The sequence below is a fragment of the Lagenorhynchus albirostris genome, chromosome X (assembly GCF_949774975.1).
Source record: "Lagenorhynchus albirostris chromosome X, mLagAlb1.1, whole genome shotgun sequence".
Classification (NCBI taxonomy): domain Eukaryota; kingdom Metazoa; phylum Chordata; class Mammalia; order Artiodactyla; family Delphinidae; genus Lagenorhynchus; species Lagenorhynchus albirostris.
The window spans coordinates 17,561,734-17,580,496 of record NC_083116.1 but is presented as its reverse complement, the minus strand read 5'-3'; positions in this window follow the sequence as shown (position 1 = coordinate 17,580,496).

Sequence of the window (18,763 nt, the reverse complement as noted above, 5' to 3'; positions counted from 1 at the left end):
TTGTCAATTTTCACATTTATTCTCAGACTGTGTAGTTTTCAATTTTAATAACAGCTCATATCCCTGGCACTTTATTTGCACTTATAGATAATTGCTTGTAAAATGAAAAGGGCAAAAAGAAAGTTAGAAGCTTCTAGAAGAGGAAACTGAAAATCCTATAGAGAAGATAATCATTTTCAATAATGGTTGCAATTATTGCTAAAGGATAGTTTCTGCTCAGCAAACATTTCATTTCCTACTTGTACTTCTCTCTGCTGAACTCCAACTTCTCCCTCACAATTGTGAATATGATCCCAGGTGGAAAAAAATACAGCCATTAGAGCGAAACCCAAACGGCCAATACGACTAAATGAAATATGCCTTATACCTACCATACTCAGGAGTGATTTCAGAATCTCATTCCCGTCTCTTCACCACAAGACCCCAAACGCCACCAGTGAGAGGGGAGAAGAGCTTCAGTAAATAAGGATTCACCTTGACAGTGCAATTACTATCAAGTGTTAGGGGGACCAGCCTACTGAGAAAAGGAAAGTTTTCATGGGCTATAAGGGAAGGTTATGAGGGAGGAAAGAGAAGCAAGAGAGCATAAGAGGCGATTAGAGTGTGGTGCTATGGGGAAAGGCAGTCTTGGGGGTAATACTGAATTGAGGTTGCTAATAAATGCAGAGCCTTTGGAGACTGAGTGAGGTCAAAGTCAACACAGAGGTGGGCTGTGAAAGATGGGAGGAATTAATCCAAAGCAAAAGCGGTCTAATGTAATGGCACCCATGAACCAGGCTGTTGCAGAGTGGAAAACTATCTCCCTCAAAACCACATAGACGCTTGTGGGAATTGGGGACAATCCTATGCACATTTTGTTGCCATCCTAGGCCCTCTGGGTAGACCCTGATAAAAGGATACCCATCATACGCAAAAATACCCCAGTACTAGAGGATCTACTGTTGGCCTGAGCCGTCTCAGAAGCTGCTGGCTCCCATGTTGCCCAAGGCCCTGTAGCATCAGTAAATTCTAAGGTATAGGGAATTCCCTGGCAGTCCAGTGGTTAGGACTCTGAGCTTTCACTGCCAAGGGCCCAGGTTCGATCCCTGCTTGGGGAACTAAGATCCCACAAGTCGTGCGGCATGGCCAAGAAAAAAAAAATAAGGTATAGAAAGTAATTGTTGCATCAGGCCAGCTGCGGGGACTTTCATTACCACCAACTAACCTTTCCTAATGCAAATCAGTCAACCTTCTCTGCACCAAAAAGACTGGAAGCAAAGCGGAATGGTGTGTTAGTATAAAAACTCCCAATGTCTTCCTTTCTTCAGTACAACCTTAAAGCCACAGGTTTCCAGATGAGCTATCCCAATTTCCTTTCTGGGTATCCAGAACGGTAGAATGAATGTAAAACTTGTTTTATTTTTTATCTTATTTTTTTAAGTTTAATGACTTTTTATTTATTTATTTTTAACATCTTTATTGGAGTATAATTGCTTTACAATGGTGTGTTAGTTTCTGCTTTATAACAAAGTGTATCAGGTTTACATATACATATATCCCCATATCTCTTCCTTTCTATTTGTAGTTTTTTAAGGAACCTCCATACTGTTCTCCATAGTGGCTGTTTCCATTTACATTCCTACCAACAGTGCAAGAGGGTTCCCTTTTCTCCACACCTTCTCCAGCATTTATTGTTTGTAGATTTTTTTGATGATGTCCATTCTGACTGGTGTGAGGTGTACCTCATTAAGGATGCCATAAACAAGATGAAAAGACAGCCCTCAGAATGGGAGAAAATATTTGCAAACAAAGCAACTGACAAAGGATTAATCTCCAAAATTTACAAGCAGCTCATGCAGCTCAATATCAAAAAAAACAAACAACCCAATGCAAAAATGGGCAGAAGACCTAAACAGACATTTCTCCAAAGAAGACATACAGATTGCCAACAAACACATGAAAGGATGTTCAACATCACTAATCGTTAGAGAAATGCAAATCAAGTATAACTTGTTTTAAAATTTTTAAGTGAAGCAAGTGTTCTGTGGCGTAGAAAAAGGAAGGATCAAGGATCTTAGACAAGATTCTAAAGGGACATATTTACTTTCAAGTATTTGGGAAGTATGTTGCTGAAAACATACAAGTATTAAGCCCTTAACGTGGAGCTATATTCCCGGGGTCAGAAAACTGAGTTTCAGAAATTTACTAGCTCAACAGTCACACAGGATTCTAACCCAAATAAAGCTGACGGCTGATGATACTGAAGTGAGGAATCTGTGCCAGTTATCAATGTATTGTCTCTTAGCTCCAAATTCACACGTCCATAGACGCTCTGCAATAGTGGACAGAATTCACTTAAGCATCCCTCCTTTACAGTGAGCACGATGCTGAGCTTTGCCAGTAGAGGGCGCCAGAGGGACGTTGCGGGAGGAAAAGGGTTCTCTGCTGCTTCTGGCAGCTGTACAGTGGGTCAGCGGTGTGGATGTGAGGAAGTCTGGGAAAGAGGCATGTGGATCGGTGGCTCCGACTGAGCACAGACTGTGAAGATAGCAGGTGGACAGAATGATGCAGTCTGTGAATGTCAATCAGCCTCTTTCTCCAGTCACCTGACTTCTTGCTCAATGAGCTTATGAACAAAGTGGCCGTGGTGGCAGGGATGGAGGCTGTGCCTGGGCAAGATATGACACCATTCCTCGGCAGGACCAGCCAGCTACCTGTGAGCATATCGATTACCCTGGACTTCTCCCATAGAGTGGGCAAATATTTGCCCTCACTGAAATAGATATATATTCTGGATATGGATTCGTCATCCCTGCCGGTAATGCTTTTGCCAGAACCACAATCTCTGGAGTCCCAGAATGCCTTGCCTGACATATGGCAATCCACACAGCCTTGCATCTCATCAGGGAACTCATCTCTCAGCAGGGAAGTACAACAATGGCCTTGTACCCACGGAAATAACTGGTCTACGGCAGTCTCCATTACCCACAAGCAGCTGGCCTCACTGAGAGGTGGAATGGCTTACCGAAGACTCACTTATAGTGCCAAGTGGAAGAAAACACCTTGCGAGGATGGGTTTCAGCCTCCCAGGTTGCAGTTTATGTTTGAAATCACAGATCCTCATGTGTCCAGGAATTAAGGGGTGGGAGTGAGAGTGGGAATGGCTCCTGTCACTGTTACACCCAATAACACACTTCCCACATTTTTGCTTTCCATTGCAGGAATTTTGAGCTCTACTGGCTTGGAGATATTAGTTCCCAAGGGAAGGATGCTTCCTCCTGGGGTCACACAAATGGCTCCAGGGAACTGGAGGTGGGGAGTGCCCCCTGGCCATTTTGATCTCCTTGTATCACTGAACAAACTGGTATAAAGAGGGGTTCATCTACTAACCAGAGTGGTTGATCCCGATTACTAAGGAGAAAACTAGTTTGCTGCTATGCCATGGAGGAAAGGAAGACTTTGCGACAAACAAAAATAATCCTGACCTAGGTAAGGAGGGGGCTACTGCAATAGGAGGAGGGGGGCTATTGCCATAGGGAGAAACTGTCTGACCATCAGGTGTGCAAGTGTCTCAAAGGTCAGGGGGAAAGTGTTTTGTTTTGTTTTTTCTAGGAAGGAGGAACTCAGACTAAAAAGAACTGAATGTGAGGGAGTGGAATGAGCCTATGGCATAATCGGGCAGTTAACCAAGGAATGTCTTTCTTGGTGGTCAGCCGATTTTCAGGAGGGGTTGTTGAGGAGGGGCAGTTCCGTATTCTGAGGCCGAGAGGGAGTCAAAGTTCAGGGATCTGTGGGGAGGGGGAGAAGCTGGACTAAAGTCTGCTCAAGTCCAACTAGCTGGTATTATGTCCAGATCGGTTAATGGAAACAAATAGTTCAGTTCAACTGATGAGACAGAGAATGGGAACTTGGAGGGTCTGTGTCTGGCCTTGTCATAGGTAAACAAGGGGGTCAGCCCAAATCTTACCTATGTCCTATGGGGAAGAGAGATTCTTTACAATAAGCCATTTCCTGGAACACAAAAGGGTGGGGGGATTTCTTTCTCTTTTTTCCAACTTTATTGAAATATAATTGATATATAACATTGTGTAAGTTTAAAGTGTACAATGTGTTGATTTGATACACGTATATATTGCAAAATAAAATGTTGACCGCCACAGCTTTAGCCAACACCTCTATCCCGTCACATAATTACCATTTCTTTTTGTGGTGAGAACATTTAAGATCGCTCTTAGCACCTTTCAAGCCTATACACTATTATGCTATTTTTATGCTAACACAATATTATTGGCGTTATTAGCTATAATCACCATGCTGTACATTAGATCCCCAGAACTCGTTATTCTTTTTTTTTTTCTGATGCAGAATTTTTACTTTTTTTACACAGCGGGTTCTTATTAGTCATCCATCTTATACATATTAGCGTATACATGTCAGTCCCAATCTCCCAATTCATCCCACCACCACCACCCTGCCACTGTCCTCCCTCGGTGTCCATACGTTTGTTCTCTACATCTTTGTCTGTTTCTGCCCTGCAAGCTGGTTCATCTGTACCATTTTTCTAGGTTCCACATATATGCGTTAATATACGATATTTGTTTTTCCAGAACTCGTTATTCTTAAAACTGGAAGTACATACTTCATGAGACCATTATATGATGTGAAGAGGTCCTTGGGCATGTTATAAGGAATGTGCTAATACATGAAGAGATGATTCCCTGTGGGGAAGGAGTTATCAATGGTCATTTCCTACCTGCCATGAAGATGACTATGCTGGGGGCTAGGAGAAGAAGTATGTCGTATCTAGGTAGCAAAGTGCAGAGTTATATGTATATTCAATAGTGGCTTTCTAGATTGAATTAGTTTCTAAAAGATACAGCAAAGGAGAGATTTTCCAAGACTTAGCTTGTGTATTTGTCCTGAAGAGTATTTCGTGACTTGTGGTAGATAATTTGGTACAGATTTGGTAAACAAATCAGAAACAAATAACATTATTTCTTAAGAATTTCACAGAGGTATCAGTGGACTGTAAAATCTCTTGACATGGTCTCAATTATGGACATGGATGTCACCTTCATTTCTTTATGTTGGATTTGTTTTCAGTTGGGTGCCATTTTGCAAGGTGTGTGTATGGGGTGTCATTCCCCTCCCCCTCCCCCATGATTATGGGGCATAAGAGGCATAAGTAACAGCCTCTCTGGATATGAGACCATTAATCAGCTTATCTTCTCATGTTAATTAAATGTAAGTGAGCAATGTAGAGGTGCTCAGTCAGCTGTTTAGTGATCACATAGGGTTTGGTCACTGTTCTTAGACCAGTTGTGTTTTCTTTAATTTAATTTAATTTATTTTTGGCTGCATTGGGTCTTTGTTGCTGCGTGCGGGCTTTCTCTATTTGTGGTGAGCGGGGGCTACTCTTTGTTGTGGTGCACGGGCTTCTCATTGCCGTGGCTTCTCTTGTTGCGGAGCACGGGCTCTAGGTGTGCAGGCTCAGTATTTGTGGCTTGCGGGCTGTAGAGCGCAGGCTCAGTAGTTGTAGCGCTCGGGCTTAGTTGCTCCGCAGTATGTGGGATCTTCCCGGACCAGGGCTCGATCCCGTGTCCCCTGCATTGGCAGGCGGACTCTTAACCACTGCGCCACCAGGTGAGTCCCTAGTCACTGTTCTTGATGACCCACCTCATCTTTAGGGGGCAGAGTTTTAGATTCTTCTTTAGGGCCACTGTGTGTTGTCATATAAGAATGAGACATTCCATAGTTATGCCATTGCTAGGCCCATCTCTTCACTTGAGATGCCCCCTTTTCCACATGTTTGAATTCCGTGCAACTTTCAAGGCTCAGGTCAGCTGCCATATCTGTCTTTAAACTTTCTCTAATCAGCCCAGACAACAACAATCCGCCTTCTCTGAAGTTCTTTCTCTCTCAAACTCTAGTTGCTCTCTTTGGCACGGTGGGTCTTATCAGTCACATTTTCATATATACATCATAGACACAAAGGATTATGAGTTGACTGAGTTGGTTGATTACAGTCTGGTCTAGGCTGGTAGCACTGGGAATGAATGAAAAGGAAGAGACATGACTGATTGGATATATGGTGGTTGAGGGAGAGGGTGGAGTTAGGCGATGCTATTATTTCAAGGTTGGTGGCCTCACTGACAGAAATAGATCAAGTCTTTTTGTCGGCTAGTATAGGTGAAGTACTCAATTAATCCTTGTTGAGGATAACTGAATTCACTTCAACTGGAAATTTTTCTCTATCTTTTTGGTATTTGTTCAAAGTCTCAGTGTAGTGCTCTCCATGCCATTCTTCTATGTTTGGGCTTGTCCTTGACAGATGTTGCAAGGAATAGGGTCCATACAAGTCTGCCCTCCTGTGCTCCCTATTCTCTGTGTGTGCCCTTTGTAGGTAAATTGTGTTCACGTCCACACCCTCCTTTACTCATATACTCTGCCCTGCAGCACCTCTCCATACCCCAGCTTCCTCTCTCCCTCCTCCTATCCCTGTGCTCATTTCTGCCCTAGGATAAAATTTGGAAGAGAAAAGCATCTGACCCCATGAACACTGGAAGACTGTATCTAACCAGGGCTCATTCTGATAGCAATAGGAACATCCCCAAATGACGTCTTCCTAACGGGGAATTTCAAGCACTGTCAGAGTGGTGGCCTAAAGAAGGGCATTTTTTTAAGGGCAAGATAGTAAATATTTTAGGCTTTCCAGGTCTTTTCACAACGACTAGACTGGGCTGCTGTAGTTAGATAATATGTAATATGTAAATGTAAATATGTAAATGAATCGGCAGGGTTGTGTTCCCAATAATGTTTTATTTACAAAAATAGATAGCAGGGCTTCCCTGGTGGCGCAGTGGTTGGGAGTCCGCCTGCCGATGCAGGGGACGTGGGTTCGTGCCCCGGTCCGGGAGGATCCCACATGCCGCGGAGCAGCTGGGCCCGTGGGCCATGGCCGCTGGGCCTGCGCGTCCGGAGCCTGTGCTCCGCAACGGGAGAGGCCACAGCGGTGAGGGGCCCGCGTAACGTTAAAAAAAAAAAAAAAAAAGATAGCAGGCCATATTTAGCCCACAGACTATAGTTTGCTGAACTCTGGTCTACAGCTTTACTTTATGGCATTCCACTGTTTCTGAAATCATAACACAAAAGCAGTGGCCATTTTTCCTTTCATCTATCTATCCATCCGTTTTTCTCTCTTGCACTTCTGTGACAGGAAATTTTGTAATGTGCAGAAAAGGCAAGGAAGTATGTGTTTCCATTGAGAATCTTGGTTGTGAATGTTATAGGTGCTACCATTGCAGAGATGCTTACAGGCAGCAGGGGTTGGTGACTTACAGACGTAGAATTAGACAAAGGAAATAGGAGAGTCTGTCAGATTCCATTCTTGAAAACCTGCTAATTTTATGCAGTAACTTTATGCTGCAAAAGCGGTTTAACAAGAACTTCCCTGGTGGTGCAGTTGTTGGGAATCCGCCTGCCATGCAGAGGACGTGGGTTCAGGCCCTGAGCCAGGAAGGTCCCACATGCCACGGAGCAACCAAGCCCGTGCACCACAACTACTGAGCCTGCGCTCTAGAGCCTGCAAGCCACAACTACTGAAGCCCGCGCGCCCAGAGTCCGTGCTTCGCAAAAACAGAAGCCACGGCAGTGAGAAGCCCGTGCACCGCAACGAAGAGTAGCCACAGCTCGCCACAACTAGAGAAAGCCCGTGAGCAGCGATGAAGAGGGAACGCAGCCAAAAAAAAAAAAAGCGGTTTAACAAATTTATGGTACCCAAAGGGGAAACGTGGGGGGAAGGGATAAATCAGGAGATTGGGATGAACATACACACACTACTATATATAAGATAGATGACCGACGGGGACCTACTGTATAGCACAGGGAACTCTACCCAATATTCTGTGATAACCTATATGAGAAAAGAATCTGAAAAAGAATGGAGATATATATATATATATGTATATGTATATAACTGAATCACTTTGCTGTACACATGAAACTAACACAACATTGTAGATCAACTATACTCCAATGAAATTAAAATTTAAAAAATAAACAAAATCTTGGAAGAAAAACATTTTTAAAAAGCGGTTTAAAACAATGATACTGAGAGGATTTGAGAAGATGGCGGAAGAGTAGGACGCGGAGATCACCATCCTCCCCACAGATACACCAGAAATACATCTACACGTGGAACTGCTCCTACAGAACACCTACTGAACACTGGCAGAAGACCTCAGACCTCCCAAAAGGCAAGAAACTCCCCACGTACCTGGGTAGGGCAAAAGAAAAAACAGAGACAAAAGAATAGGGATGGGACCTGCACCAGTGGGAGGGAGCCGTGAAGGAGGAACGGTTTCCACACACTAGAAGCCCCTTCGCGGGCAGAGACTGCGGGTGGCGGAAGGGGGAAAGCTTCGGAGCCGCGGAGGAGAGCGCAGCCACAGGGGTGCAGAGGGCAAAGCGGAGAGACTCCCGCACAGAGGATCGGTGCCGACCGGCACTCACCAGCCCGAGAGGCTTGTCTGCTCACCCGCCGGGGCGGGCGGGGCTGGGAGCTGAGGCTTGGGCTTCGGTCGGAGCGCAGGGACAGGACTGGGGTTGGCGGCGTGAACACAGCCTGAAGGGGGCTAGTGCGCCACGGCTAGCCGGGAGGGAGTCCGGGGAAAAGTCTGGACCTGCCGAAGAGGCAAGAGACTTTTTCTTCCCTCTTTGTTTCCTGGTGCGCGAGGAGAGGAGATTAAGAGCGCCGCTTAAAGGAGCTCCAGAGACGGGCGCGAGCCGCGGCTAACAGCGCAGACCCCAGAGACGGGCATGAGACGCTAAGGCTGCTGCTGCCGCCACCAAGAAGCCTGTGTGCGAGCACAGGTCACTATCCACACGTCCCCTCCCGGGAGCCTGTGCAGCCCGCCACTGCCAGGGTCCCGGGATCCAGGGACAACTTCCCCGGGAGAACGCACGGCGCGCCTCAAGCTGGTGCAACGTCATGCTGCCCTCTGCCGCCGCAGGCCCGCCCCGCACTCCGTGCCCCTCACTCCCCACTGCCTGAGTGAGCCAGAGCCCCCGAATCAGCGGCTCCTTTAACCCCGTCCTGTCTGAGCGAAGAACAGACGCCCTCCGGAGACCTACACGCAGAGGCGGGGCCAAATCCAAAGCTGAGCCCCTGGGAGCTGTGCAAACAAAGAAGAGAAAGGGAAATCTCTCCCAGCAGCCTCAGGAGCAGCGGATTAAAGCTCCACAATCAACTTGATGTACCCTGCATCTGTGGAATACATGAATAGACAACGAATCATCCCGAATTGAAGAGGTGGACTTTGGGAGCAAGATAGATTATTTTTTCCCCTTTTCCTCTTTTTGTAAGTGTGTATGTGTATGCTTCTGTGTGAGATTGTGTCTGTATAGCTTTGCTTTCACCATTTGTCCTAGGGTTTTGTCCGTCCGTTTTTGTTTTACTTTTTAAAACTTTTTTCTTAATAATTATTTTTTATTTTAATAACTTTATTTTATCTTACTTTATTTTATTTTATCCTCTTTCTTTCTTTCTACTTTTTCTCCCTTTTATTCTGAGCCGTGTGTATGAAAGGCTCTTGGTGCTGCAGCCAGGAGTCAGTGCTGTGCCTCTGAGGTGGGAGAGCCAAATTCAGGACACTGGTCCACCAGAGACCTCCCAGCTCCACGTAATATCAAACAGCGAAAATCTCCCAGAGATCTCCATCACAACACCAACACCCAGCTTCACTCAACGACCAGCAAGCTACAGTGCTGGACACCCTATGCCAAACAACTAGCAAGACAGGAACACAGCCCCATCCATTAGCAGAGAAGCTGCCTAAAATCATAATAAGGCCACAGACACCCCTAAACACACCACCAGACATGGACCTGCCCACCAGAAAGACAAGATCCAGCCTCATCCACCAGAACACAGGCACTAGTCTCCTCCACCAGGAAACCTACACCACCCACTGAACCAACCTTAGCCACTGGGGACAGACACCAAAAACAACGGGAACTACGAACCTGCAGCCTGCGAAGAGGAGACCCCAAACACAGTAAGATAAGCAAAATGAGAAGACAGAAAAACACACAGCAGATGAAGGAGCAAGGGAAAAAACCACCAGACCTAACAAATGAAGAGGAAATAGGCAGTCTACCTAAAACAATGATACTTCTTGCAATAATGAAACTGAATAGATAGCTGCTTGAGAGTTTTATTAAGTTGCCTAAGGAACAATTTCCTTAGTAAGTGGGGTTTTGTATTTTTTGTCCTTAATAGTGTCCAACTGAAATTTTATTCCTAAGAATTCTTTGCTTATTTTGTAATGATTAAGGATTATAACACAAAATATAGTGTGCTTTAACAAAACTGACTTTTTTCCTCATGCTTTTCTTAAGGCACACTGAGTTTGTGGATTTATATAACACATGTGATGTTCAGTTTTATGTATCAACTTGGGTGGGCTAAAGTCCCCAGTTATCTAATCAAATAGTAATCTAAGTGTTGCTGTGAAGGTATTTTGTAGACATGGTTAGCATCCACAGTCAGTAAAGGAGATTGCCCTCGATGGTGTGGGTGGGCCTCATCCAATCAGTTGAAGGCCTTAAGAGCAAATCTGAGGTTTTCCAAAGAAATTCTGCCTCGAGCCCACAGCAGTTTCCAGCCTGCCAGTTTGCCCTTTGCATTTCAGACTCAAAACTGCAAGATTCACTCCTGCCTCAGTTTCCAGTTGGCCAGCCTGCTATACAGAATTCAGACATGCCAGCCCCAACTTGCATTAGCCAATTCCTTAAAAAAACTCTATGTATATAAATAAATATATGCATATATGTATAATATGTATATACATGTGTATACACACACACACACACAAAACACATTACATTTGAAAGAGTAGCCCAGCTAGTGTTAATCTCAGATATGAAACTTTCAGATTTTTTATAAATATTTATTTATTTATTTATTTATTTTGGCTGTACCGTCTCTCAGTTGCAGCACCTGGGATCTTCTTTGCAGCATGTGGACTCTTAGTTGCAGCATGCACGCGTGATCTAGTTCCCCCATCAGGGATCAAACCCAGGCCCCCTGCATTGGGAGCGCAGAGTCTTACCCACTGGACCACCATGGAAGTCCCCAGATGTTTTTTTTTTTTTGATTAGAGTAGCTGATTAATTTCTGATGCAGGTGAGTTTCAGGACAATGGCTGATCCTGGGATGGGGGGTGGCTGTTGGGGGAGGGGCTAGAACTCCACCTTGTCCTGCATGGACACAGTGCTGTTGCCCCCCTGCACGTGATGCCCAGCTCCTGATGCCGGGTGTGAACCTTCTTGTACCACTCATGCATCGCCACCAAAACAAAGAGGTGATCAGGGTCACCTGGAAGTCATGGTCCCAGTGCTGCTGGCCGGCCACCGAAATTTTCAGTGGGGGAAATAATCCACTCTCCGTTACAGAAACATACTTTGCTAAGACTTCTATTTTGAAACATTTTTACTGGGCGGGGTCAACATAGAGAGCAGAACTATAACCAGGTGGACAGAAGATGGATGAATGTACATGCTAGAGAGTGATGTTCTGGCCCAAGGTCCCTGCCACTGACATGCATGAATCTGTCTGAACTGCAATCACCCCATAACACTATCTAGTGGTCCTTACTGTTGTCTACTTAGCAGATGAGGCATGAAAATAAGAAGGGGAGGAATGGGAGTTTGGGATTAGCAGAGGCAAACTATTATATATAGGATGGATAAATAACAAGGTCATACTGTATATCACAGGGAACTATATTCAGTATTCTGTGACAAATCATAATGGAAAAGAATATGAAAAAGAATATATATATAAATATATAAACTGAGTGACTTTGCTGTACAGAAGAAATTAACACAACATTGTAAATCAACTATACTTCAATAAAATTTAAAAATAAAATAAAACAAATGTACAAAACAAAAACAAACAAACAAAAGAAGTGCTTGCTTGATATCCTAGCCATCTCTTGCTGGAGGTCGCACCAGCTGCTGGAATATTATGGTTCTGCAGTCAGCATTCTTTATACTACTTTACACCAAAAAAGCAACACTAAATAAAATTAAAACAAAGGGTATCACATTACAATCTTTGGGCTTAACTGGAATATTAGAGTAGAACATCTCACATGCTCAGCCTCTGTTATCAGACTGTGTCCAATCAGGAAATAGAAAATACAGTTATTTGAACAGGAGAAGTTCAATATAAATAATTATTAACCTATGATAAGAGTAACTGTAGAATGTAAGAAAAATCTATATTATATCCTAGGGTTGAGGGAGAGTATCCCAGAACAAATTTGGAAAGGGGCCCCAGTTTCCAGAGCTGGGGTTCAGAACTTGTTGAAGATGTACTTACAGCCTACTGGATGGCAGAGAAGTTTGCTGGTTGGCCTGAGCCACCATGGTCTGTGGTCACTGGAGTGCAGGTGGAGTGCAGTCAGGATGCAGACAAGCCTCAGCCAGGGCACGGATGCACAGGCACACAGAGGGAGCGGAGTCTCCACTGCTAACCCTCCAGGGCACAAGGAGGGCTATAGCCAATGGCCAGGAACGCAGTCATGCAGAGGGACTGAGGGTGTTGATGTGGCAGGAAGCCTGCAGTGTGTGGAAGGGCTGTGGGATCCAAACCTGGGAAAAGCACATGATCAAAGGGAGTCAAGGGCACATGGTGTCCAGGTGGAGATGGCAGCAGGAAAGTCATCTCCAGGCCAGGCCAGGCCAGAACTGTGACGTCTCAGGAATCACATATTTTGGTTCCACAGCTGGGTTACTGCACCACTAGATTTTTCTCACCATCACAGCTCACACTGCTAACCCACCTCAACAACTGGAAATGGCAAGAGAACCCTTTCCACTTGCAATGTACCTCTCGCACCCTCTACTGAGAAAACTCAACTTGTGCTTGGTGTAAAGGAGAAATGCCTAAAGGAATTCTGTCCACTGTCACAGAGCATGTACTGAAGGGTAAATTTGGAGCTGAGAAGCAGTACACTGGTAACTGGCATGGCCCATCTCTTTGGTTACTCAGCTTCCCTATGCACCCCTACATACATTTGAACTCTCATACAGCAGCAAAACAACTCCACATTTCTACCTAACAGATACACCAATCCTTTTAGATGTTCCACTGTTCCCCCAAGTTAGATGACTCAGTCCCAAGTCATTGCATCCATCATGCGATCTATTAATTATTCCTCAAATTCAGTCAGGCAGTCATTGAATATTCTGTTGTTACCTTTAAAGACTAAGTTGTAAAGTTAACTTCCAATAACTTGTATATAAAATTAAAAATAGGAAGCAGGATAGAGAAAAAGAGAACGGTGAGTAAATACAAATAGACACAGGTATATAATAAACATAGAGAAAATATGCAAAACTACTATAGCCCTTGTTTCTGTAATTGGTCTCCAGGTTTTAGTTCTTCAATTACCAATTGCAACTTTACTTCATCCTTACTTAAAACCTCAGGTGCTTTAGGTTTTTTACCTGGTGGGGGGACTAAAGCTATCCCCCAAGGGTCTGAGTCCTGAATCATTCTGCTTTTTGTTGTTGTGATTGTTTTCCATTACCTTCTACTACTCTGTGGTAGCAAGAGTAAGGGCCCCACGAAGATGTCCACATTCTAATGCTTGGAACCTGTGAATATATTGTCAGGAGACAAATGGGAATTAAGGTTGATAATCAGCTGACCTTAAAATAGGGAGATGATCTTGGCCCAGTCTCACCATGGTTCTTAAAAGTAGAAGAGGGTTGCATAAGGAGAACCAGACATGGCCAAGTGAGGACTCTGCAGAGCACTGCTGGCCTTGAAGGTAGAGGAATGAAGCCATAAGCCAAGGAATGTGGGCAGCCTTTAGAAGCTGGGAAAGGCAAGGAGACACACTGTCCCCTTAGAGCATCTGGAAGGATTGGAGCCCCGGCAACATCTTGATTTTAGCCCAGTGATTCACATCTTGGACTCCTGACTGCCCAAATTCTAAGGTAATAAATGTGTGTTGTTTTAAGCCATTTACTTTGTGGTAATGTTTTTATAGAAGCGATGGAAAACTAATACATTGAGTGTCGAAGAAAGTTTTTATATCCATAATTACCCAGAAATCTGATCTATAAATTAGAGAACCAATTAAAATCCATAATAAATAATAGCCACTGAGTCACTTAAGAATTTTTAATCTTTTATTTGAAATAACAATATAACAGGTAGATAGTACAGAGCCACTCATTGTGCACTAAGAATTTCTTCTCACAGGGCAGTGATGGATTCCACCCAAGCTATCTGTCCCAGAGGACAGAGCCTCCCTTCTTCCCCTTTTGATTTGCCCTGCATTTGGAAGTGCGACACACTAAAAAGCAGCACGTGCAAGATGTATAATACCTTATACTCCGCACCAAAAATTTTTAATTTCTGAAAACTATTGGCATCTTCATTCTCCTTTCAAAACAACTTTTCCCGCACTCTTGCCAAAACTCTTGCTTTGATGCCTATGTAAACTGGGTTCAGATTTAACCGTTCTATTAGAAGTCAAATATCTGAAATTGGGAAACCAAAGTGTCACTCTCCTCCTCTAAATCTAACTCCAACCTTATCCTTCAACTGCTTCAGCCGCTGAAGTGCTACTCAAGTTGAACAAATCTCTCATTATTGTGTCTGCGACTCCTTCTTCCATGGGAGTGACTAATTCAATCTGAGAAACTTCCCCCCCCCGCCCTCTACCTCAGCAGTCTTCAGCTCCCATTCAGACCTCTTTCTAGATACACTGTGCTCTGCACAAACATTCTTTCCCAAACTTTGGAATCTGGTTTTCCCCTTAAAGGGCTTTTATTTATTTATTTTTTACATCTTTATTGGAGTATAATTGCTTTACAATGGTGTGTTAGTTTCTGCTTTATAAAAAAGTGAATGTTATACATATACATAGGTTCCCATATCTCTTCCCTCTTGCGTCTCCCTCCCTCCCACCCTCCCTATCCCACCCTTCTAGCTGGTCACAAACCACCTAGCTGATCTCCCTGTGCTATGCAGCTGCTTCCCACTAGCTATCTATTTTACGTTTTGGTAGTGTATATATGTCCATGCCACTCTCTCACTTTATCACAGCTTACCCTTTTGAAATGGTAACTTGCCAGAAAAATCTTCTCTGATGACCTATACAAAATAGCCAACTCCCCTCCACTTACCCCACTCTCTAGATCCTTAGCTTAATGGATTTTTCTTTGTAGGTAGCACTTATCACTAATTGATACACTGGAATGTAGGATTTCAATGAATATTTGTTGAATGAATAAAAGAAGGTATTTGTCCAAAGGAAATGGCAGAGCCAATATTTGAAGCCAGAAATATCTGGCTCTATATCTGATGCCTCAAACCATTATATGCCTACTGTTTCCCTATATAAACTTTCTGGGTTTTTTTTATTTTTTTATTTTGACACCTTTATTGGAGTATAATTGCTTTACAATGGTGTGTTAGTTTCTGCTTTATAACAAAGTGAATCAGTTATACATATACATATGTTCCCATATCTCTTCCCTCTTGCATCTCCCTCCCTCCCACCCTCCCTATCCCACCCCTCTAGGTGGTCACAAAGCACCGAGCTGATCTCCCTGTGCTATGTGGCTGCTTCCCACTAGCTATCTATTTTACGTTTGGTTGTGTATATATGTCCAGGCCACTCTCTCACTTTGTCCCAGCTTACCCTTCCCCCTCCCCATATCCTCAAGTCCATTCTCTAGTAGGTCTGTGTCTTTATACCCGTCTTACCCCTAGGCTCTTCATGGCATTTTTTTCTTATATTCCATATATGTGTGTTAGCATATGGTATTTGTCTTTCTCTTTCTGACTTACTTCACTCTGTATGACAGACTCTAAGTCCATCCACCTCACTACGAATAACCCAATTTCGTTTCTTTTTATGGCTGAGTAATATTCCATTGTATATATGTACCACATCTTCTTTATCCATTCATCTGTCGACGGACATGTAGGTTGCTTCCATGTCCTGGCTATTGTAAATAGAGCTGCAATGAACATTTTGGTACATGACTCTTTTTGAATTATGGTTTTCTCAGGGTATATGCCCAGTAGTGGGATTGCTGGGTCATATGGTAGTTCTATTTGTAGTTTTTTAAGGAACCTCCATACTGTTCTCCATAGTGGCTGTACCAATTCACATTCCCACCAGCAGTGCAAGAGTGTACCCTTTTCTCCACACCCTCTCCAGCATTTATTGTTTCTAGATTTTTTGATGATGGCCATTCTGGCCAGTGTGAGATGATATCTCATTGTAGTTTTGATTTGCATTTCTCTAATGATTAATGATGTTGAGCATTCTTTCATGTGTTTGTTGGCAATCTGTGTATCTTCTTTGGAGAAATGTCTATTTAGGTCTTCTGCCCATTTTTGGATTGAGTTGTTTGGTTTTTTGTTATTGAGCTGCATGAGCTGCTTATAAATTTTGGAGATTAATCCTTTGTCAGTTGTTTCATTTGCAAATATTTTCTGCCATTCTGAGGGATGTCTTTTGGTCTTGTTTATGGTTTCCTTTGCTGTGCAAAAGCTTTCAAGTTTCATTAGGTCCCATTTGTTTATATTTGTTTTTATTTCCATTTCTCTAGAAGGTGGGTCAAAAAGGACCTTTCTGTGACTTATCTCATACAGTGTTCTGCCTATGTTTTCCTCTAAGAGTTTGATAGTTTCTGGCCTTACATTTAGGTCTTTAATCCATTTTGAGCTTATTTTTGTGTATGGTGTTAGGGAGTGTTCTAATCTCATACTTTTACATGTACCTGTCCAGTTTTATAGCACCAATTATTGAAGAGGCTGTCTTTTCTCCTTTGCACATTCTTGCCTCCTTTATCAAAAATAAGGTGACCATATGTACATAGGTTTATTTCTGGGCTTTCTATCCTGTTCTATTGATCTATCTTTCTGTTTTTGTGCCAGTACCATACTGTCTTGATTACTGTAGCTTTGTAGTATAGTCTGAAGTCAGGGAGCCTGATTCCTCCAGCTCCGTTTTTCGTTCTCAAGATTGCTTTGGCTATTCGGGGTCTTTTGTGTTTACATACAAATTGTAAAATTTTTTGTTCTAGTTCTGTGAAAAATACCAGTGGTAGTTTGATAGGGATTGCACTGAATCTATAGATTGCTTTGGGTAGTAGAATCATTTTCACAATGTCAATTCTTCCAATCCACGAACATGGTATATCTCTCCATCTATTTGTATCATCTTTAATTTCTTTCATCAGTGTCTTATAATTTTCTGCATATAGGTCTTTTGTCTCCTTAGGTAGGTTTATTCCTAGATATTTTTGTCTTTTTGTTGCAGTGGTAAATGGGAGTGTTTTCTTGATTTCACTTTCAGATTTTTCATCATTAGTGTGTAGGAATGCCAGAGATTTCTGTGCATTAATTTTGTATCCTGCTACTTTACCAAATTCATTGATTAGCTCTGGTAGTTTTCTGGTAGCATATTTAGGATTCTCTATGTATAATATCATTTCCTCTGCAAACAGTGACAGCTTTACTTCTTCTTTTCCAATTTGGATTCCTTTTATTTCCTTTTCATCTCTGATTGCTGTGGCTAAAGCTTCCAAAACTATGTTGAATAATAGTGGTGAGAGTGCGCAACCTTGTCTTATTCCTGATCTTAGAGGTAATGGTTTCAGTTTTTCACCATTGAGAATGATGTTGGCTGTGGGTTTGTCATATATGGCCTTTATTATGTTGAGGTAAGTTCCCTCTATGCCTACTTTGTGGAGAGCTTTTATCATAAATGGGTGTTGAATTTTGTCAAAAGCTTTTTCTGCATCTACTGACGTTATCATAAGGTTTTGATCCTTCAATTTGTTAATATGGTGTATCGCATTGATTGATTTGTGTGTATTGAAGAATCCTTGCATTCCTGGGATAAACCTCACTTTATCATGGTGTATGATCCTTTTAATGTGCTGTTGGATTCTGTTTGCTAGTACTTTTTTCAGGATTTTTTCATCTATGTTCGTCAGTGATATTTCTCTGTAGTTTTCTTTTTTTGTGACATCTTTGTTTGGTTTTGGTATCAGGATAATGGTGGCCTCGTAGAATGAGTTTGGGAGTGTTCCTCCCTCTGCTATATTGTGGAAGAGTTTGAGAAGGATAGGTGTTAGCTCTTTTCTAAGTGTTTGATAGAATTCACCTGTGAAGCCATCTGGTCCTGGGCTTTTGTTTGTTGGAAGATTTTAAATCACATTTCGATTTCAGTGCTTGTGATTGGTCTGTTTATATTTTCTATTTCTTCCTGATTCAGTCTTGTAAGGTTGTGCATTTCTAAGAATGTGTCCATTTCTTCCAGGTTGTCCATTTTATTGGCATAGAGTTGCTTGTAGTAATCTCTCATGATCTTTTGTATTTCTTCAGTGTCAGTTGTTACTTCTCCTTTTTCATTTCTAATTCTCTTGATTTAGTCTTCTCCCTTTTTTTCTTGATGAGTCTGGCTAATGGTTTATCACTTTTGTTTATCTTCTCAAAGAACCAGCTTTTAGTTTTATTGATCTTTGCTATCATTTCCTTCATTTCTTTTTCATTTATTTCTGATCTTATCTTTATGATTTCTTTCCTTCTGCTAACTTCGGGGTGTTTTTGTTCTTCTTTCTCTAATTACATTAGGTGCAAGGTTAGGTTGTTTATTCGAGATGTTTCCTGTTTCTTAAGGTAGGATTGTATTGCTATAAACTTCCCTCTTAGAACTGCTTTTGCTGCATCCCATAGGTT